Genomic DNA, 16,940 nt, shown 5'->3' with positions numbered 1-16,940 from the left:
CAACGATACGTGGTCGCCATAGCTTCGGTGGAATTAGGTTCGTGTTTTTTTGAAAACCTATGCCGACGACATTTCATAGACATAGGTTCTGATATTTACAATTTTTATTTATTTATAATTCATGTAGTAGAAAAATAAAAATGGGTTAGTTTTTGTGAAATCTGTCCCGACGACTTGTCGTCGCCTTAGATTTTGGGGATCCGTGTGAAAGTTGTCCCAACAACATGGTGCCGGCACTGGTTTTTATTTTTTTAATTTTTTTGATGATCCATGTGTAAATCTCATTTTAGATGCAAATTGTCTTTCTTATTATTGTATATATGATTTTTTGTTTGGTATTGTAGATATAAAATGTGATACAATGAGGGAGGGGGAGTCACCTTGAATTTAAACTTTATTGAGACCTAAACTAGTTATGAAAATTGTAAAGGTTGTTTGGATTTATATTTGGAAATACATTATTAGATGTACATAATTAGAATTATGTAATGCTCTGTTCCGAATTGACGTCTAGTCTAAGGCTATGGGCCGAAGGTTGGTCTTCATAAGGAGTATGGCTCTAGAGAAGGTAAGATCTAGTCCCATTTGGGTGCGGGTGATGTATTAGAAGTGTTTCGGGTGTTCGGGTTGTGTTTTGGAGCCTAAGGGTAATTTGGTAAAGTGCCAGTTCGGGATTTTATGGATAATGGATTTTTGTTCGGAAGGTCTTAAGGAAAATTTGAGTTGTTAGAAGTGTAGAGCTTCTCGTTACCTTTCCGTGGATATAAAGATCGTTGAAAACGGATTTATAACGAAGAAGTTATGGCTTTCAGAAGTTTAGTAGTTTCAGGCTTAGCCGAGTACGTTGGGTGTACACAAGGAGTACGTTGTGCGTACTAGGGAAAAAGGGAGTATGCTGGGCGTATTTTGGGTTACGCTGGGCGTAATGACCAGGAGTGGTAGCGAAGGTTCTCTAGAGTACGCTGGGCGTACCAGAATTACGTTGGGCGTAATTCCGTTAGATCAGAACCTTATTTTAGGGTCTTGGACCCTATTTAAACCCCTTAATTCATAACCAAACCCTAACATCTTCAGCCTCCACCCCTCTAAAAATTAGAAATCATCTTATAGAATCCATGGTAGCATTTTGAGCTTATGGAGTCCATTTTTGGGGTGTTTAACCCATTTTCAAGAAGTTGGAGTTTGATGTAAGGATGGGAATCAAGGAGGAGCTTATGGATCTGGCTGTTAGGACTCATTCTCAGCTTAATGAAGGTATAAAGCTCTGAACTTGACCATTGAATGCTTAGATCTTCTATGTTGAGTTTTTGGATCTTTTGGTCCCAAGAATGGAGCTTTATGGTTCCAAATCCATTTTTAGGCTTGGGGTTGCCACCCTTGATGCTATTTGAGTCCCTAAGGCAGAAAGTTGCCATCTTGATGGTCTTAATGTATTCATGCTTGAGTTAGGGTCACTTTTATGGAAGTAGAATGCCATTTTTGCAGTTTAGGTTTGTTTGGGGCATGCAAAGTCACCAAGTCAGTGACTTTATGGGTTTAGATGTTAAGTATAGCTCAGATCTGTGATTTGGACTTATTGGATCAAGTATTAAGCACTTAATGGATGTTGTGCATGAGCTGCTTGTACGTTGGGTGTACTATGTAGTACGCTGCGTGTACAGTTCATTTGCTCTGTACGCTAAGCGTACAGGAGAGGTACGTTGGGTGTACGCTCTCAGGAGGACTTGGGCCTTTGTGGACTTCAGACCTTTGGGCCCTAATGGTTTTGGGCCTGGATATGTTGATAGTTGGGCCTGAATGCATCTTTGGGCCAATAATGGAATAGTTGGGCCTATTGGGCCTTGTGACCTAATATAGAAATGGACTTCGCATTATGGGCCTGGGTTTGGGCCAATTCTTGGACTAGGTTGCTGTGGGCCATTTGGGTCAGGATTTTCACTAGGGAAAGTATTGTGCTTTAGTATAAAGTCCATTGGAAAGGTCTGGGCCCAATTTGGAAAATTGGGCCATTGATGGTCTTATGGACATTATAATGTTGGGCTTTTGTTTTGGGTTTGGACCCTTAGTTTTGGATCATATTGGGCAGGGGTAAAATGGTTATTTTACCCCATGCATGGACCAAGGATTATGGTATGGGACCCAATTGCTAGTTGAGTATGCTGACTGGTAGTGATAGCTCGGGTAACTAGTGGGGGCAGTAGCTAAGGATTTCCTCAGGAAGCTTCTGCATTCGAGGTGAGTCTTCTCACCATACCAATGGGTCTAAGGCACCTAGGCCGGCCCATTGTATGTTATGTGGTACACTAGCTGTAGTAGAGATATGTGGTATGGTAGTTAGCTTTATGCTAAGTGGTATGCTAGTGATTATATGATATGTGTTATGCTAGTTGTCTTTGTGATACTTGCATGGAAGACCCCCGGTGGGGAGCCCGTGGCATTGGATGTAACACCATGTGGGGTAGCCTATGGCAGTCCTAGGTAAAGACCATGTAGAGTAGCCCATGGCATTGGATGTAATACCATGTGGGGTAGCCTATGGCAGACCTAGGTAAAGACCGTGTGGGGTAGCCCATGCGATTAGAAGTAAGACCATGTGGGGTAGCCCATGGCTTTCCTAGGTTTTATGTATGCATGGCTTATGTGATACATGTAGCTTTTATAGCTAACATGATATGTGTTATGTGGATTGTGTGTATGGTATGCTCTGGGAAACTCATTAAGCTTCGTGCTTACATGTTTGTTTATTGTTTCAGGCATCATCATTTTGGAAACGAAGGGCTCGGATTGATCACGGTGCACACACATATGATTTCCGCAATGAATGATTTTGGGATGAACTCTGATAAATGTTTTACTTAATGATGATTTGAAATGTTTGGAATAAATGATATCTATTTTTGGGTTATATTAAAAATGAAATTTTTACCCTTGATTTTTGGGTCGTTACAAATTAGATAATTAGTTATAACAAAACGAGTAGACAAAGATAGTTTCCGATGAATTTTTGTTATCTAAAACTTTAATATTAATATTTTCTGTAACATCCCGACTCCCATGTATAATATTTATGCAATTAATTATGAGTTGTCTGAGTTAACTCGACGAGTTGTGTGCCCAACTCGTCGAGTAGGGCCGAATTGGCCATGTGGGTTTAATGACCAACTCAACGAGTCAGAGAGTCGACTCGCCGAGTTGGCGCTGAGTGAGGAAACCCTAAATCTCCAGGTTTGTATCTTATTTAAAGGGCCTTAAGCCCTCATTTCCGCCTCCTTCATCACACTTGAGCACTATAAAAGAACCCTAATCGAGTTTTAGCTTGTTGTGTGAGAAGAAGAGGATATCTTGAGCATGTTGGTGCACATTGAGAGAAGAAGAGAAAAGCATTAAGGCTTAGAGCAAGGAGGGACGTTTGGATCTAGAGGTTCTCAGTGGATAGCTTCTGTTTGAGGTAAAAAGATGCTATCTTGATCATTTTTCTTGTGAGATCTTAGTTTAGGGAGTTCTAGGGATTTTCCCCATCCTTCTTGTGTTATTGAGTCCCTTGAGCATATCTTGAGGTTGAAACCTCAGATCTGGATTGTAGGAGGTCTTGTGAGTCCAAAGACCCAAGCTTAATGGAGCTAAAGGCAAGCCTATGAGCATCAAACCCTTGTTGGAGCTTGTATTGGCATTATGGAGCAAATATGTCATGCATGAATGTAAAGATCAAAGCTTTACGTGACATTTGATCCTTGGGAGGCTATATCTAGAGTTAGGAGTGGTAGATCTGCCTTAAAACATCTAAATGAGATTTCAACTTAAGGGACCCGACGAGTCGTTTGGAGTTTGTCCCGATGAGTTTGAACACGCGGTAACTTCGCAAGTTGACGAGCCAACTCGGTGAGTTAAGTGGGACTTTCATGAGGGTTCTGAGGAACCGAAGGGACTCGACGAGTCGCATAGATGCACTCGATGAGTTGGGTCAACATGGACTGTTGACTCGGGTGTTGACTTCTATTGACTTTAAGGTTTGGTCAAACTTGAGGGATAGAGGTCATGGAGGGGTAAAATGGTCTTTTACCCATCCCAAGAGTTAAAGAGGGACTATCATGAGTTTATTTAGAATTGTGATCTTTAAGTATTAATTAGAGATGCTTATTACATGTAGGCGGGGATTAGACTGTTCGAGGGGTATTCAGTTTCTTTGCTTGCTAACGAGGTGAGTCTTCTCACTATACTTACCTTGAGTGGTAATTTGTGCGACCGGAGGGTCTTGTGTGCTTATATTGAGTATTGTGATAATATGCATTATGTCTTTGTGATTTATACGGTATGTTGTTATGTGATCTATTGAGTTATGACCGGAGGGTCCAAACCGAGCTATGAGACCGGAGGGTCCTCATTGAGATATATACCAGGACTGGAGGGTCCGACCCGAGCTGTGGGACCGGAGAGTCTTCACTGAGACACATGACCAGCGGGTCCTTATCGAGACATAGCCATGAGAGGCTAACTATCTGTGTGTGTGGTATTTTGGGGGAACTCACTAAGCTTCGTTCTTACCGTGTTGTGTGATATGTGTTTCAGGTGCTTTTAGGGATCACGGAAAGGTGTCGGCTTGATTATACACATGAGATGGAATTATGTTTTGAGGATCCTGGATTTTTATTTATCGATTATGGATATGTGTTTTGATAAATAATAATTTGGGGGTTTTTGGGGAAATGTATTGATGAGAATTATGAGATTTTAAAAATGATTTTTTTTTTTGAAAATTTACGATGTTACATTTTCAATGTTTGAATATTTGATAAATTTTGATTATCTAAATAATGAACCAATTAATAAAAATACTAATATTTTCATATTATATATATATATATATATATATATATATATATATATATATATATATATATAATAAGAGACATTTTTCTTATTATTCATAATTTCAATTACTTTTCACCTTATTACTACAACTCAAAGGAGTTTTTATCTAATGATCATTAATTGATTCATTGAAATGTTATATTAATTATAATTAAATTTTTATTTGAACCTTATACATTTAAAAACAACAAGCAATGAAACCAAAGACAGGTATAATCGCTAAACTATAAGATAAGTAAACCTAGCCTCTTCAGACCATACAAGTGCTCGTCGAGCCCATGCGAAGGGTTTGGTTAAGATTTGTCAAATTCCACCAAATATACAAATGGAACCTAACCATACATGGCCTCCAATTATATCTTCCAAATCGTCTACACTAACAATCCATCATTCTCCCTAAAGGGCGATTTTAGCAAATAACTAAATATGATACTTGGGCTAAGCGTCAAGTTAATGATTTTTCTTACATCTCCTCCTCCCGAAACCCAAGTATCACATACGCCCTCAAAATAAAGAACCTTGAATACTAGAAGAAAAACACCTATACCTAACAAGATCGATTAATTGAATACCTAAAATTATGGTCATTTTATTTCTATTTTTCCATACATAACTGAAGAATGAAAATAATTCTTCAAGCATCTTAGGCCTTAAAAGTACATGATAAATACTGCTAAAGCCCAATACCGCAGAGGAAATTAGATGAAATATCCGGATACAAAGTACGGTAAAGTATTTATAACTTCCCCACCAAGACCCACCCCACCCTAGAGTAGCTTGGTGAGAAATAAAATTAATCATTGTTCATACATAGGCTTCCTACCTTCTACACTCTTTACATTACTACTACAACTCAAAAGATTTTTAATTAATGATAATTAAATTATTCATTGAAATATGATGATAATTATAATATTAATATCGGTTAATCTTTAAATATAAAAATTAAATCAATATAACAAAATGAGTTCATCAAAAAACTTATAACTAATAAAATTTTCAAAAGAGGTGGTTTTTAATTATTTAAAAAAATAATAAAAGTTTAAATATAATATTAAATATAAAATCTAAATTGAAATCTAGATATCTATTATACAATAGATATTTTCCATTAACGATGATTTAATTCATTAACATGTGATGTTAAGTATAATGATGATATTGGTAATCCTTTTAAATCATAATGCCAAATTAATGTAAGATGGTGTGGTTTAATATGTATCTATCTTAATATATATAAAAAATAATTAGAATGTTTTATAACAAATTACTGTAAGAATTATTTTCGCCGTTAGAAAATTAACTTTTAAGAAAACTATTCGCATCCGTTGTTTGGCGTGGATAATGATAAAAAAATCATTTACAAGTATAGAATAATTAATATTGGTAATTAACTCTCTATTATATTCAAATCAAATCATCTTAATTAAATAAAGACACGTCGAATCGCTGGAATTCTTTTTGTCCTAGTTGCTGACAAGAGATAGTGAAAAAAAACCAATGTTCCTGCCCGGGATCGAACCGGAGACCTTTAGCGTGTAAAGCTAACGTGATAACCACTACACCACAAGAACGTTGTGTTTGGTAGGGAGAGCTTTCTTTATGAATGTGATTCAACTGTGAATTTCATCCCAAGCAACCCCACGTCTTTTTATACCATTTTACTCTAAGATTATCAGGATCCCATAAAAATCAGCAGTGCATTCCAATCGATAATCACGATCACATAATCAGAGGTGCAATCGATAATATATACATCCATAATCGATCTTTTTCTACATACGATCACTCATCACACCATGGTTCAATCCAATTTACTCTGCATCGAAGGTTTATTTCACAATTCAATCAGGATTATCACGGGATCGTGATAATCTTTGAAGGGAAAAATGGTATAAAAAACCGAGGGGTTGCTTCGAATGAAATTCACAGTATTGGAAGGATGTCATTCCTTACTGAATCATGTTTTCTTGATTATATAATTACATCTTTCATCATTAAAACAAAGTTCTTGTGGTGTAGTGGTTATCACGTTAGCTTTACACGCTAAAGGTCTCCGGTTCGATCCCGGGCAGGAACATTCTAATTTTTTTTAACGCTCACAACTTCATCCTTTTTATCTTCAACATGGACAAAATAAAAAACTCTCTTGAAGCCAATCCACACGTGTTATTTAAAATTTTGAATGAGATGGTTTGATTCTGATAAGTTAAATTATAATAAAGACTTAATCGTTTCAAATCGACAGATCTGAATTTGCTTCATTGTTTATATCAAACAACCATTTTATGATTTTATCTGATTTCGCAAATGAAATTCTATACTTGTTTGGGCATTTGATAGTTGTATCTTGTAAGTTGTTACTAACGCACATTCCCTCACCATGAGTATGCAGTATAATTGTGTTTTTACCTTCGTAGTTCCCCAAAACATCTTGAAGATACGTATTGTAAATATCCATGAAATCTTGGATTGTTGCATACTTATCAAGATTCAAGAAGCAAGTAAATGGGTTCTGTTCATATTCAAAGATTTTTTTTTTCTTCTTTTAAAAGACACAAGTTCAAAACCCATTTACATCAGAAGAAGAAACAACCTTTTTTCACAGTTGCAATGGTTTATGCAAAAAGTTATCAAATTTTTTGTTGTATTAAATCATGAAATGGACCATAATAGAAACTTTTTAATGGTGTTTTACAAAAAAAATAGACAAGAAAATGGGTGCTTCCACACAGTGGCGGTTTCGCTTGGTGTTCCGGTGTGGTACCGGCATTACCTACTTAGACTGTACGCAATGAAAGAAAAAATTCAATTTTTTAACCTATTTTTCATGCATCGACAAAACCTACTTCAATTTCGGCAACATCTAGTATGTATTCTTGCATCCGTCCCTGTTTTCACATATAGACATGGATTCCGCAGAGCAACCTCCGAGTGCTCCGCGGAATTGACTTAATCTCCGAGGAATCGATGTGGCGCGCACACACACACATATATATATATATATATATATATATATATATATATATATATATATATATATATATATATATATATATATGAAGAACAATTCCATGCGAAGCTACCTCCGAGGAATGAACTTTTGTTCCGATGAATTAACTTATGCTTCGAGGAATCGATGTGACAAAAAAAATTGAAGTTCATTTCTTGGAGGTAGCTCCGACGAATTGTTGTTCATATATTATTTATTTATTACTAATTTTTGTCACATCCATTTCTCGGAGGATAAGTTAATTGCTCGAAATAAATGTTCATTCCTCGGAGGTAGCTTCGCTAAATTGTTCTTCATATTTTTTTTTCGCACCACATCAATTCCTCAGAGGTTAAGTCAATTCTGCCGAACACTCGGGGGTGCTCTACAGAATCGATGTCTATATGTGGAAACACCTATTTTCTTGCCTATTTTTGGTAAAAACACCACCAAAAAAGGACTATTATGGTCCATTTCCCTTAAATCTTTGGTTAGATACTAGCTTTCTTTTATTGGTTAAATAACTAAATACTACTATCGCATATCATATGATGTTTAAAGTGATGGTTATTCACTTATATTGCAGTGTTGGCTCAACTTTAAATTGACTACACATAAAAAATAAAAGTTGCTGCATTTTGTGCATTATGGGCTCACATACTTCATTTAGTTAGTTGGTATATTCGATCAGTGTAAACATATATTAGTATATGTTCAAATATGTGTCCAAGTAGACTTAGCTACAAGATGTTCGACCCCTAGAGAAAAGAATATATGCACAGGTTAGTCTATGAAAGTGATGATACATGTCTTCATCAACTAAGAAAGAATAGATCAACTTTCTCAAAGCTTTGTAATACATTGCAGATGGGTGTAACGCTGAAGGCCTCGAAGTATCTCCAAGTAGATAAACAAGTTCAAATATTTTTGTATGTGTTGGCACACCATGTGAAGAATCGAGTTGTGAAGTTTTTGTTTCATTGATCAGGAGAGACTATCGTAATCCTTTCAACAATGTGATCAATGTTGTTACGAATGGAAAAAGGAAGTGTTTAAGACGCATGGGCTAATAACAGAAACTTCAACAGATGAAAGATGGAAATGGTTCAAGGGTATTTAGGGGAAATAGATTTTTTATTTTTTTACCGACAAGTAGAATCTACTCCTAAACTAACACTTAATTTCACATATTGTCCACGACAACACTTGAACCCTCAACCTCATAGAGGGCGAGCAACACTTGATACTGTTGGGCGTCACCTAAGTGTACAAGCGATTAAATGTAACTATTAACTTGTTGATGTCAGATACACCAATGGAGAGGGATTTGATGGAACCCAACTCGCAAACTAAAACACTTAGAAATGTAATGCTTCAAGAAAACAAAGATAGGGCCCAAAACTTTGAGACTCAAGGGATCTCAAATAAGGAAACATAAAACTAAGAAACATAATCCAAAACAAAAAACCTATCACCATAGGATAACTATTAAAAGACTTACTAGATAAAAAAAATAGTAAATACCCCATGCGGAATTGCTTTTACGTCGATGGTATACTTGGCTCCACTTCTTCTTTCAGTTCATATCAGTACCCATCCCCTGAAAACGCACCTTGTCCTCGAGGTGGAAATAAGGAAACTGATTCTGAATGGAAATTTTCTGCACGAAGGTTGCTTATGATTCCGATAGACCTTTCAACTTCACTAGTAACTCTTGTTCACCTTGGCGTTTCCTGCTGCTAAACACATGCTTGGAGCCACCACTACTTCCATGTGATATGTCATACCTTCTGGAAGACTAGTTACTATTAACATATCACGAACCACCTTCTTAAGTTGAGACACATGAAATACTTGGTGTATGGTAGCATAATTGGGTAACTTGAGAAGGTAAGATACATTCCCAATCCAAGCTATGACTTTAAAAGGGCCATAAAAACGAGGAGCGAGCTTTGCATTACACTTCCCTGCTACTGTAACTTGTCGATACAGTTTGAGTTTCAAATAGACTAAAAAACCGACCCCGAACTCTACATCCCTCCTTTTGCCTTTAGCTTTTGCCTTCATTAGCTATTGAGCACGCTTTAGTCGTGCCTTTAGCTTCTCTAGAACTAAATCTTGCTCCCACAGATAATTGTCCACCTCAAATGTAATCGCAACGCTTTGATCATAGTTAATCAAATAAGGAGGATCTCGAACATACAAAAATTTAAAGGGGTTACTCTGAATAGATGAGTGGTACAATGTGTTATACCAGCATTTCAGCCACGATAGCTAATTCGCCCACTATTTTGGTCATGACGAGGCAAAACACTTTAAATATATCTCAACGCTATGATTAATCACCTCTATTTTTCCATCCACCCACGGGTGATAGGTGATACTATGCTTTAAAGTAGTGCCCTGGTGGAGAAATAATTTCTTTTAGAAGTCATTGAGGAACACCTTGACTCGATTGTAAATAATTAACTGGGGAATACCATGCAACCGAACAACTTGTTGAATAAAGGCGATTACCAAGAAGCTACCTAATGCATGCAAATAGCTACACCTAATTTTTAATTTATAACCTAACTAACTTGACTAACTAAATTCCACCTACGTAGTGTACCTAGTCGGATTCTAATGTAGTTTAAGTAAGTCGGGGTCGAACACAAGGAACGATTTTAAATTTATTAATCCAACTACTATTAAGTTAACCTAAGATTCTAGGAAAGTAATGGTTTTTATCTAATTTTGCAAGTTTAGATGAACTTAATTTATCAACAACTATCAAACTAATAAAACAACTATGTTAGTTTAAATCCACTTCCCCTTAATGGTTTATATATTAATTATGACAATTCCTGTTGGTTACCAATTAAGATATTATTAGCAATTCAATTCCAAATTTACTAATATTCAATTCATTTATGTAGAGCTATGTATGGTCACACATAATTTAACACATAATCAATTTATTAAATAGAATTGGAGCTATGAAAGATTGAGTTGACAAACACAATTATTTTCATAATATGAGTTCTCTAGCACAACGAAATTCAATAATTCAATTACTTAACTAAGATTGGTTCGATCTTAGCTCTAATAATCTAATGTTCACTAAATTACTAGGTATTCAAATTCATGCAGATTAATGGTCACTAACTACACATAATAAGAAGTTTAAGCAATCTAGTTATCAAATCAAGCATGCTAGGTATAATCAATCAAACACAAGACATTAACCAACAAGAAAAGTCTAAATCTATTTAATCAAACCATGAGTTCCAGCTTCATCTAGCTAACAAAAGCAACTAGATTTAGCTGCTCATTCTAACAAATGACCACAAACAAGTTATAATAATGTAACATCAGGAATTTCATGTATTATATTTATTCATTTTATTTTGAGTTTTGTGGAAGAACTCGACGAGTTGGTGCGAAGACTCGCCGAGTAGAGACGCGGTTTCTCACTCGGATAAATGACCGGACTCGAAGAGTCACATTGGTGGACTCGGCGAGTCTGCGCTGTTTAATGAAACCCTAATTTCTCGAGTTTGGGGCCTATTTAAAGGGCCTTATGGCCATCATTTGTGCTCACCAGTCCCCAGAGTGAAACCCTAGTGAGCTTGAGCGTTTGGAGTGAGATAAGGAGCCATTGTTGACCTTGGAGGTGTTATCTAGCAAGGGAAAGGAAGCAATAGCCAAGGGGAAACAAGAGGATCAACTTCCTGAAGATTTGAGGTCCAGAACATCATGTTTCAGGTACTATTTTTCAAACCATTCTCTATTATGGTGATGTTCATGTTGATTTAGGGCTTATTGAGCCCTTTTGTGGCTAGATCTAGTGCTTCCTTGGTCCCTTAAGCGAGTTAGGTTCTGGATCTGGACCCTTGGAGGTCCAGAGTGTCCCTTTGTCCAAGCTTTTTATAAATCCATGGAGGTTTTGGATTGGGGTCTTGGTGCTTGAGGTCAAAACACCATTTATGAGTCATTAGGTGTGTTATGAGCGCCAAGACATGAACTTTACGTGATGAATAAGCTTGGAAGGAATGGATCTATAAGTTAGTGAAGCAGATCTGACCTCAGAAGGTCATTTGGGGTTGCGCATGGAATGCACTCGCCGAGTCCATTTCCAGACTCGACGAGTTTGTACGGGTTGTTCAGTGATTTCGAACCAGGTTTTGAGTAACCGAGTCGGGTGAGTGACTCGGTGAGTCGGAAGGGACTCAGAGGAATCGGGTCCCCGTAGAGACTCGGCAAGTCCATGCCAGACTCGGCGAGTTGAGTTGACCGTTGACCAGTGTTGACTTGATAGGGTTAGTCAACCTTAGTTGGGAAAGTGTTAATTAGAGATGTATTGTGTTATAGGAGGATTATAGCTCGGGAGATCGAGCACTAGTAATTTCATGGATTTGCGAGTTATCGAGATACGCGAGGTGAGTCTTCTCACTATACTTTACCTTGAGTAGGTAATCAGAGTTATGTGACAGAGTATTTGTATGCTATATGTATGTTATGTGTTGTACTGCATTATTTCTATGTGATTTATGTTGTGCATGTTTATAGAGTTGGAACCGGAAGGTTCACAGAGTTAGAACCAGAGGGTTCACAGAGTAGGGTCCACGGACCCACAGAGTTATAGCCTCGAGTGGCTAATATGTGCTATGTGTGGTATTTTGGGGAAATCACTAAGCTTTGTGCTTATAGTGTTTGGTTTTATTTGTTTCAGGTACTAGTGATGACCGCGGGAAGACGCCGGCCTGATCAGTACACACACGGGATTTGTATGTTATGAGATCTTGGGATTTTTATATGTTATGGATTTGAGTTTCAGACACTGATGTTTTTATGAATACTAAATGAATTATGCTTTTATAAAATGAGAAAAATTGTTTTGAAATTTACGGTGTTACAAGTTGGTATCAGAGCCTTGGTTTGAGGGATTCGAGTACACCTTCGGGTGTATTTGAACTAAAACTGAGGATCTGAGAAATATTTTCAAAAAAAGTAAAATATTTTTGGAAAACGCAGAGCAGAGTCGTGTGTACGATCAGTCCGCTCCCGAACGGTGATTTCCCAAGATACCCTCATATTATGTGTTATGATATTGATATGATGTATTCCCATGCTATAGTAGGCTAGGTATTCCTATTAGTACTAGAGTGGCCTGATTTGTGATGCCTTAGCCTAGGGAGAGGTGAGATGCTATGAGATGCTTGAGAGTGAGTAGGTAGCAGCGAGGAGCTTATGATAGATCTGTTAGAGAGTGGATTATGCATAATAGAGTACTTGGAACTTGGGATCCGAAGAGGAGGACTTGGGGTGTATTCTGATACGGTGCGGACAGTAGTATTGGGCCCGTACTACTGAAAGCACCGAGGCGGTGTACAGCCCAAGTAAGAATCTTTGGAATGCCAAGGATCAAGGAGGGATGAGTTGTCGAGTGTGAGTATGCTCGAATGGATTCTAATTTATCGTATGTTGTATTTCAGAGGTAGATCATGGTGGGGACACGTCTTATGCCTGAGAGCAGTGGGGCCAGTGATGAGGAGATCCACCGGATCATCCATGAGGAGGTGGCTGCGGCTATCAGGGCAAAGATACCAGAGATGTTCGGGTCTATTAAGACCACATTGATTGAGACTTTCGAAGAGCGTTATGCTGCTCTTTCTGAGGCTGCTGTTGCAGCAGCCACCGCAGCTATTGCTGCCGCGAGGCCGCAGGGTGGTGATGCGTTGCTGTTCCGAGAGTTCAGCAACACAAAACCGCCAGAGTTTGACGGGACCCAGGACCCGGTGGCGGCTATGACATGGATTTCAGACATAGAGGGGTGTTTCTTTACTTGCTCATCTCCTGAGCATTTGAGAGTCCGGTTCGCGCTGAACCAGCTTCGCTTGGGAGCGAAGGACTGGTGGAAGTTTGTGACGGCGCACTTTACGCCTGCTGAGCTTGCGGCAGTGACGTGGGAGAGGTTCACTGCCATGTTCCGAGATGAGTACGTTCCCCAGGCGGAGAGGAAGCGTTTGGCCCAGGAGTTTCTGACCCTCAAGCAGGGTACTGAGTCTGTTACGGTGATTACCAGGATGTTCCACGAGAGGGCGATGTTCTGCCCTGAGCACGTGTCCATTGAGCAGGCACGTATGAACCGATATTTGAGTATCTTGAGGAGAGACATTCGGGAGTTCATGGAGAACTCCTCGTACCGGACATTTGCCGAGCTTCAGGAAAATGCCCGGAAGAGGGAGATTGAGCTAGAGACTAAGGCTAGGGAGGAGGCGGAGTCTCAGGGGAGGGATCGGCGACCGGCACAGTCCCAGCCGGCAGCCAAGTGGGCCAAGCCCGCTGATCCCAAATCAGGGAGCCAGAAGGGCCGCACTTGTGGAAAGTGCGGCAAGGGTCATGATGGAGTTTGTAGAGCTGGATCTTGCTACAAGTGTGGCAAGGAGGGACATATGGCCAAGGACTGCCCCAAGAGGTTTGCAGTGTGTTTTCACTGCAACCAGACCGGACACCGGAAGGCAGAGTGTTCGCAGTTGTAGGGATCAGCTCAGGGATCTGCCCCTGCCGCCATCAGAGCTACCGAGAGTCGGCCAGCGAAGGCCGAGACGCCGAGGGCACGAGGGAGAGCCTTTCAGTTGACCGCGGAGGAGGTCCGCGCAGCGCCCGATGTCGTGGCTGGTATGTATTCTTTCGTGTATTTATTTTGATGTTGAGATATTATGCTTATATTATGTTATGCGTAGGTACTTTTCTTGTGAATTATGTACCTGCCTTGGTGTTATTTGACTCAGGTGCAAGTCGATCTTTTGTATCTTTGGCTTTTAGTCAGAATATCAGTATTAGTCGTGAGGCGTTGAGTCGGCCTTTGAGAGTTTCCATAGCTGACGAGAGAGTGATATATGCCACGGAGGTGATCCGTGGGTGCGTATTCGAGATTTTCGGTGTTGAGTTCCCGATTGATTTGGTTCCTATTGCGATGGGTGATGTCTGTGTCATTGTGGGCATGGAGGACTTTGTGGTATACTGTGATGCGTCGATCTTGGGGTTGGGAGCGGTGCTGATGCAGAGAGGGCATGTGATAGCATATGCATCGAGGCAGCTGAAGCCTCATGAGACGAGGTATCCCACCCATGATCTAGAGTTGGGGGCAGTGGTGTTCTCCCTCAAAATTTGGCGTCACTATCTGTATGGGGTTCGGTGTACGATATACACGGACCATAAGAGCCTGAAGTATTTGATGGATCAGCCTAACCTAAATATGCGGCAGAGGAGGTGGTTGGATGTGGTCAAGGATTATGATTGTGAGATCATGTACCATCCGGGCAAGGCTAATGTGGTAGCCGACGCCCTGATTCGTAGGGCGGAGAGCGCCCCATTCCGGGATGTATGTTTGCGGTTGACCGTGATGGCTCCGGTGTTGGACGCCATTCGTGGAGCACAGGCTGAGGCCGTGAGATCGGAGAACCAGAAGAGAGAGCGAGTTGTTGGATTGGTATCAGAGTTCGTTACCGATGGTCGGGGGCTTATGACATTTCAGGGGCGTATATGGGTACCGTTTGTGGGAGGGACGCGTACCATTTTGATGGAAGAGGCTCATCGGTTGAAATTCTCGATCCATCTTGGGGCCACTAAGATGTATTTAGATATGAGGAGAGAGTATTGGTGGCCATGTATGAAGAGGGATGTTGCGTGGTTTGAGGAGAGGTGCTTAACCTGCCGTAGGGTTAAGGCCGAGCACCAGAGACCGCATGGTAAGTTGCAGCCGTTGGAGGTTCCCGAATGGAAGTGGGAACATAAACCATGAATGGTTCGTTGGCAATCTCCTCTTTGGTTAATGGGTGATACTAATATGCATGATTGAAAGGAGGAGGTACATTATCGTATCATAAACCCTTTTGTTGGTTTTGTTTGAACTTTAATTGGGTTTCAAATAATGATTCGACTGTCTGACTTGACACAGTATAATTTTTGAAACTAACGTCTGTTTTTACACACTTAATTTTCAAAGTGTCAAGTTCTTCAGTTACAGCAACAAGTTGTCTCTTAATATAGTCATAATTTTCACACTTGTTGCTATACTCTTCCTGAAGCTTCCTAAAGTCCTTGGTTTTTGCTTCTAATTCAGCATTCAGGGGTTTCTGTCGTTTCCTGAGTTGATATCCTTCATATCTCAGGTCCTCAACTTCTCTTTTTAATAAATCAATTTGTTCCCGAAGAAATTTAATCATATCTTCTCTAGATAGTGTACATGAAACTTCACATGAGTGAGAACCTGAAACTTCATTGACCGAGATGTTTGCATAACTCATTGTATTTCCACACTTCAAAGCATCAAGTTCTTCAATTACATTAGCAAGACTAAGACGATTGAGATCTTTTGTCTTCTTGATGGTAGCCACGTCCATATCCCACGATTTTGGAAGTGAATTCAATAGCTTTTTGTTTATCTCAGATTTAGACAAGAAGATCCCAGCTATATTCATCTCGGTAATAAGTGTAGTAAACCGAAGACTGCTTCTTGCGAGGCCGAGGTGCGAGCCCGTAAACCGAAGACCGCAAGCTCGGACCGGCCGTGAACTCCTCGGACCGCAAACGGAGGCCGTGAACTCCTCGGACCGCAAACACCGGCCACAATCCTCCGGCGACCGTGAACAGTTTCCGGCCGTGAACTCCGAAACCCTAGCCACCGGCCGCAAACTCCGACCAAAAACACCGATTTTTCGACTTTGAAGCTCCAAAACTCGATCAAAAACCCTTTTTATGAAAAACACGCAGAACTAACCCCCCTTATTTTTGCGAGATCTATCCAAAAACGCAAGAATATTTCGAAAATAAGATCAAATAATGCCCCAAATCTGACAAAATTGACTGATACAACTTGGCTTTGATACCAATTGTAAGTCCCTAATTTGCTTGTGTATCAATCAGATCCGTTTGATGGTGCGGAATCCCAATCAAACGGATGATGCCAGATCACAATAAGAAGAGAAGGAGATGAAGAATATTAAGAATCTTGATTGTATTGATGATATGAATGAAATTCCTTACAATAGATTCTCTCACACAATACGCTCTCTCTTCCTCTCTCTCTTTT

At 39.6% G+C, this 16,940-nt stretch overlaps 2 non-coding genes across 2 annotated transcripts; one reads left to right on the top strand and one right to left on the bottom strand.

Annotated features, from left to right (window-relative positions):
- Positions 1-6,370: 6,370 nt before the first annotated feature.
- On the bottom strand, positions 6,371-6,443 carry TRNAV-UAC (transfer RNA valine (anticodon UAC)). The gene has a single exon. It is a non-coding gene; the product is annotated as a tRNA-Val (tRNA).
- Positions 6,444-6,876: 433 nt separating this feature from the next.
- TRNAV-UAC (transfer RNA valine (anticodon UAC)) lies at positions 6,877-6,949 on the top strand. Its single transcript has one exon. It is a non-coding gene; the product is annotated as a tRNA-Val (tRNA).
- The last annotated feature ends 9,991 nt before the right edge of the window (positions 6,950-16,940 follow it).

This window comes from Lactuca serriola, chromosome 8, assembly GCF_051521515.1.
Source record: "Lactuca serriola cultivar US96UC23 chromosome 8, Lser_US96UC23_V15, whole genome shotgun sequence".
NCBI classification, from domain to species: Eukaryota; Viridiplantae; Streptophyta; class Magnoliopsida; order Asterales; family Asteraceae; genus Lactuca; species Lactuca serriola.
This window is presented reverse-complemented; position numbering and strand designations above follow the sequence as displayed.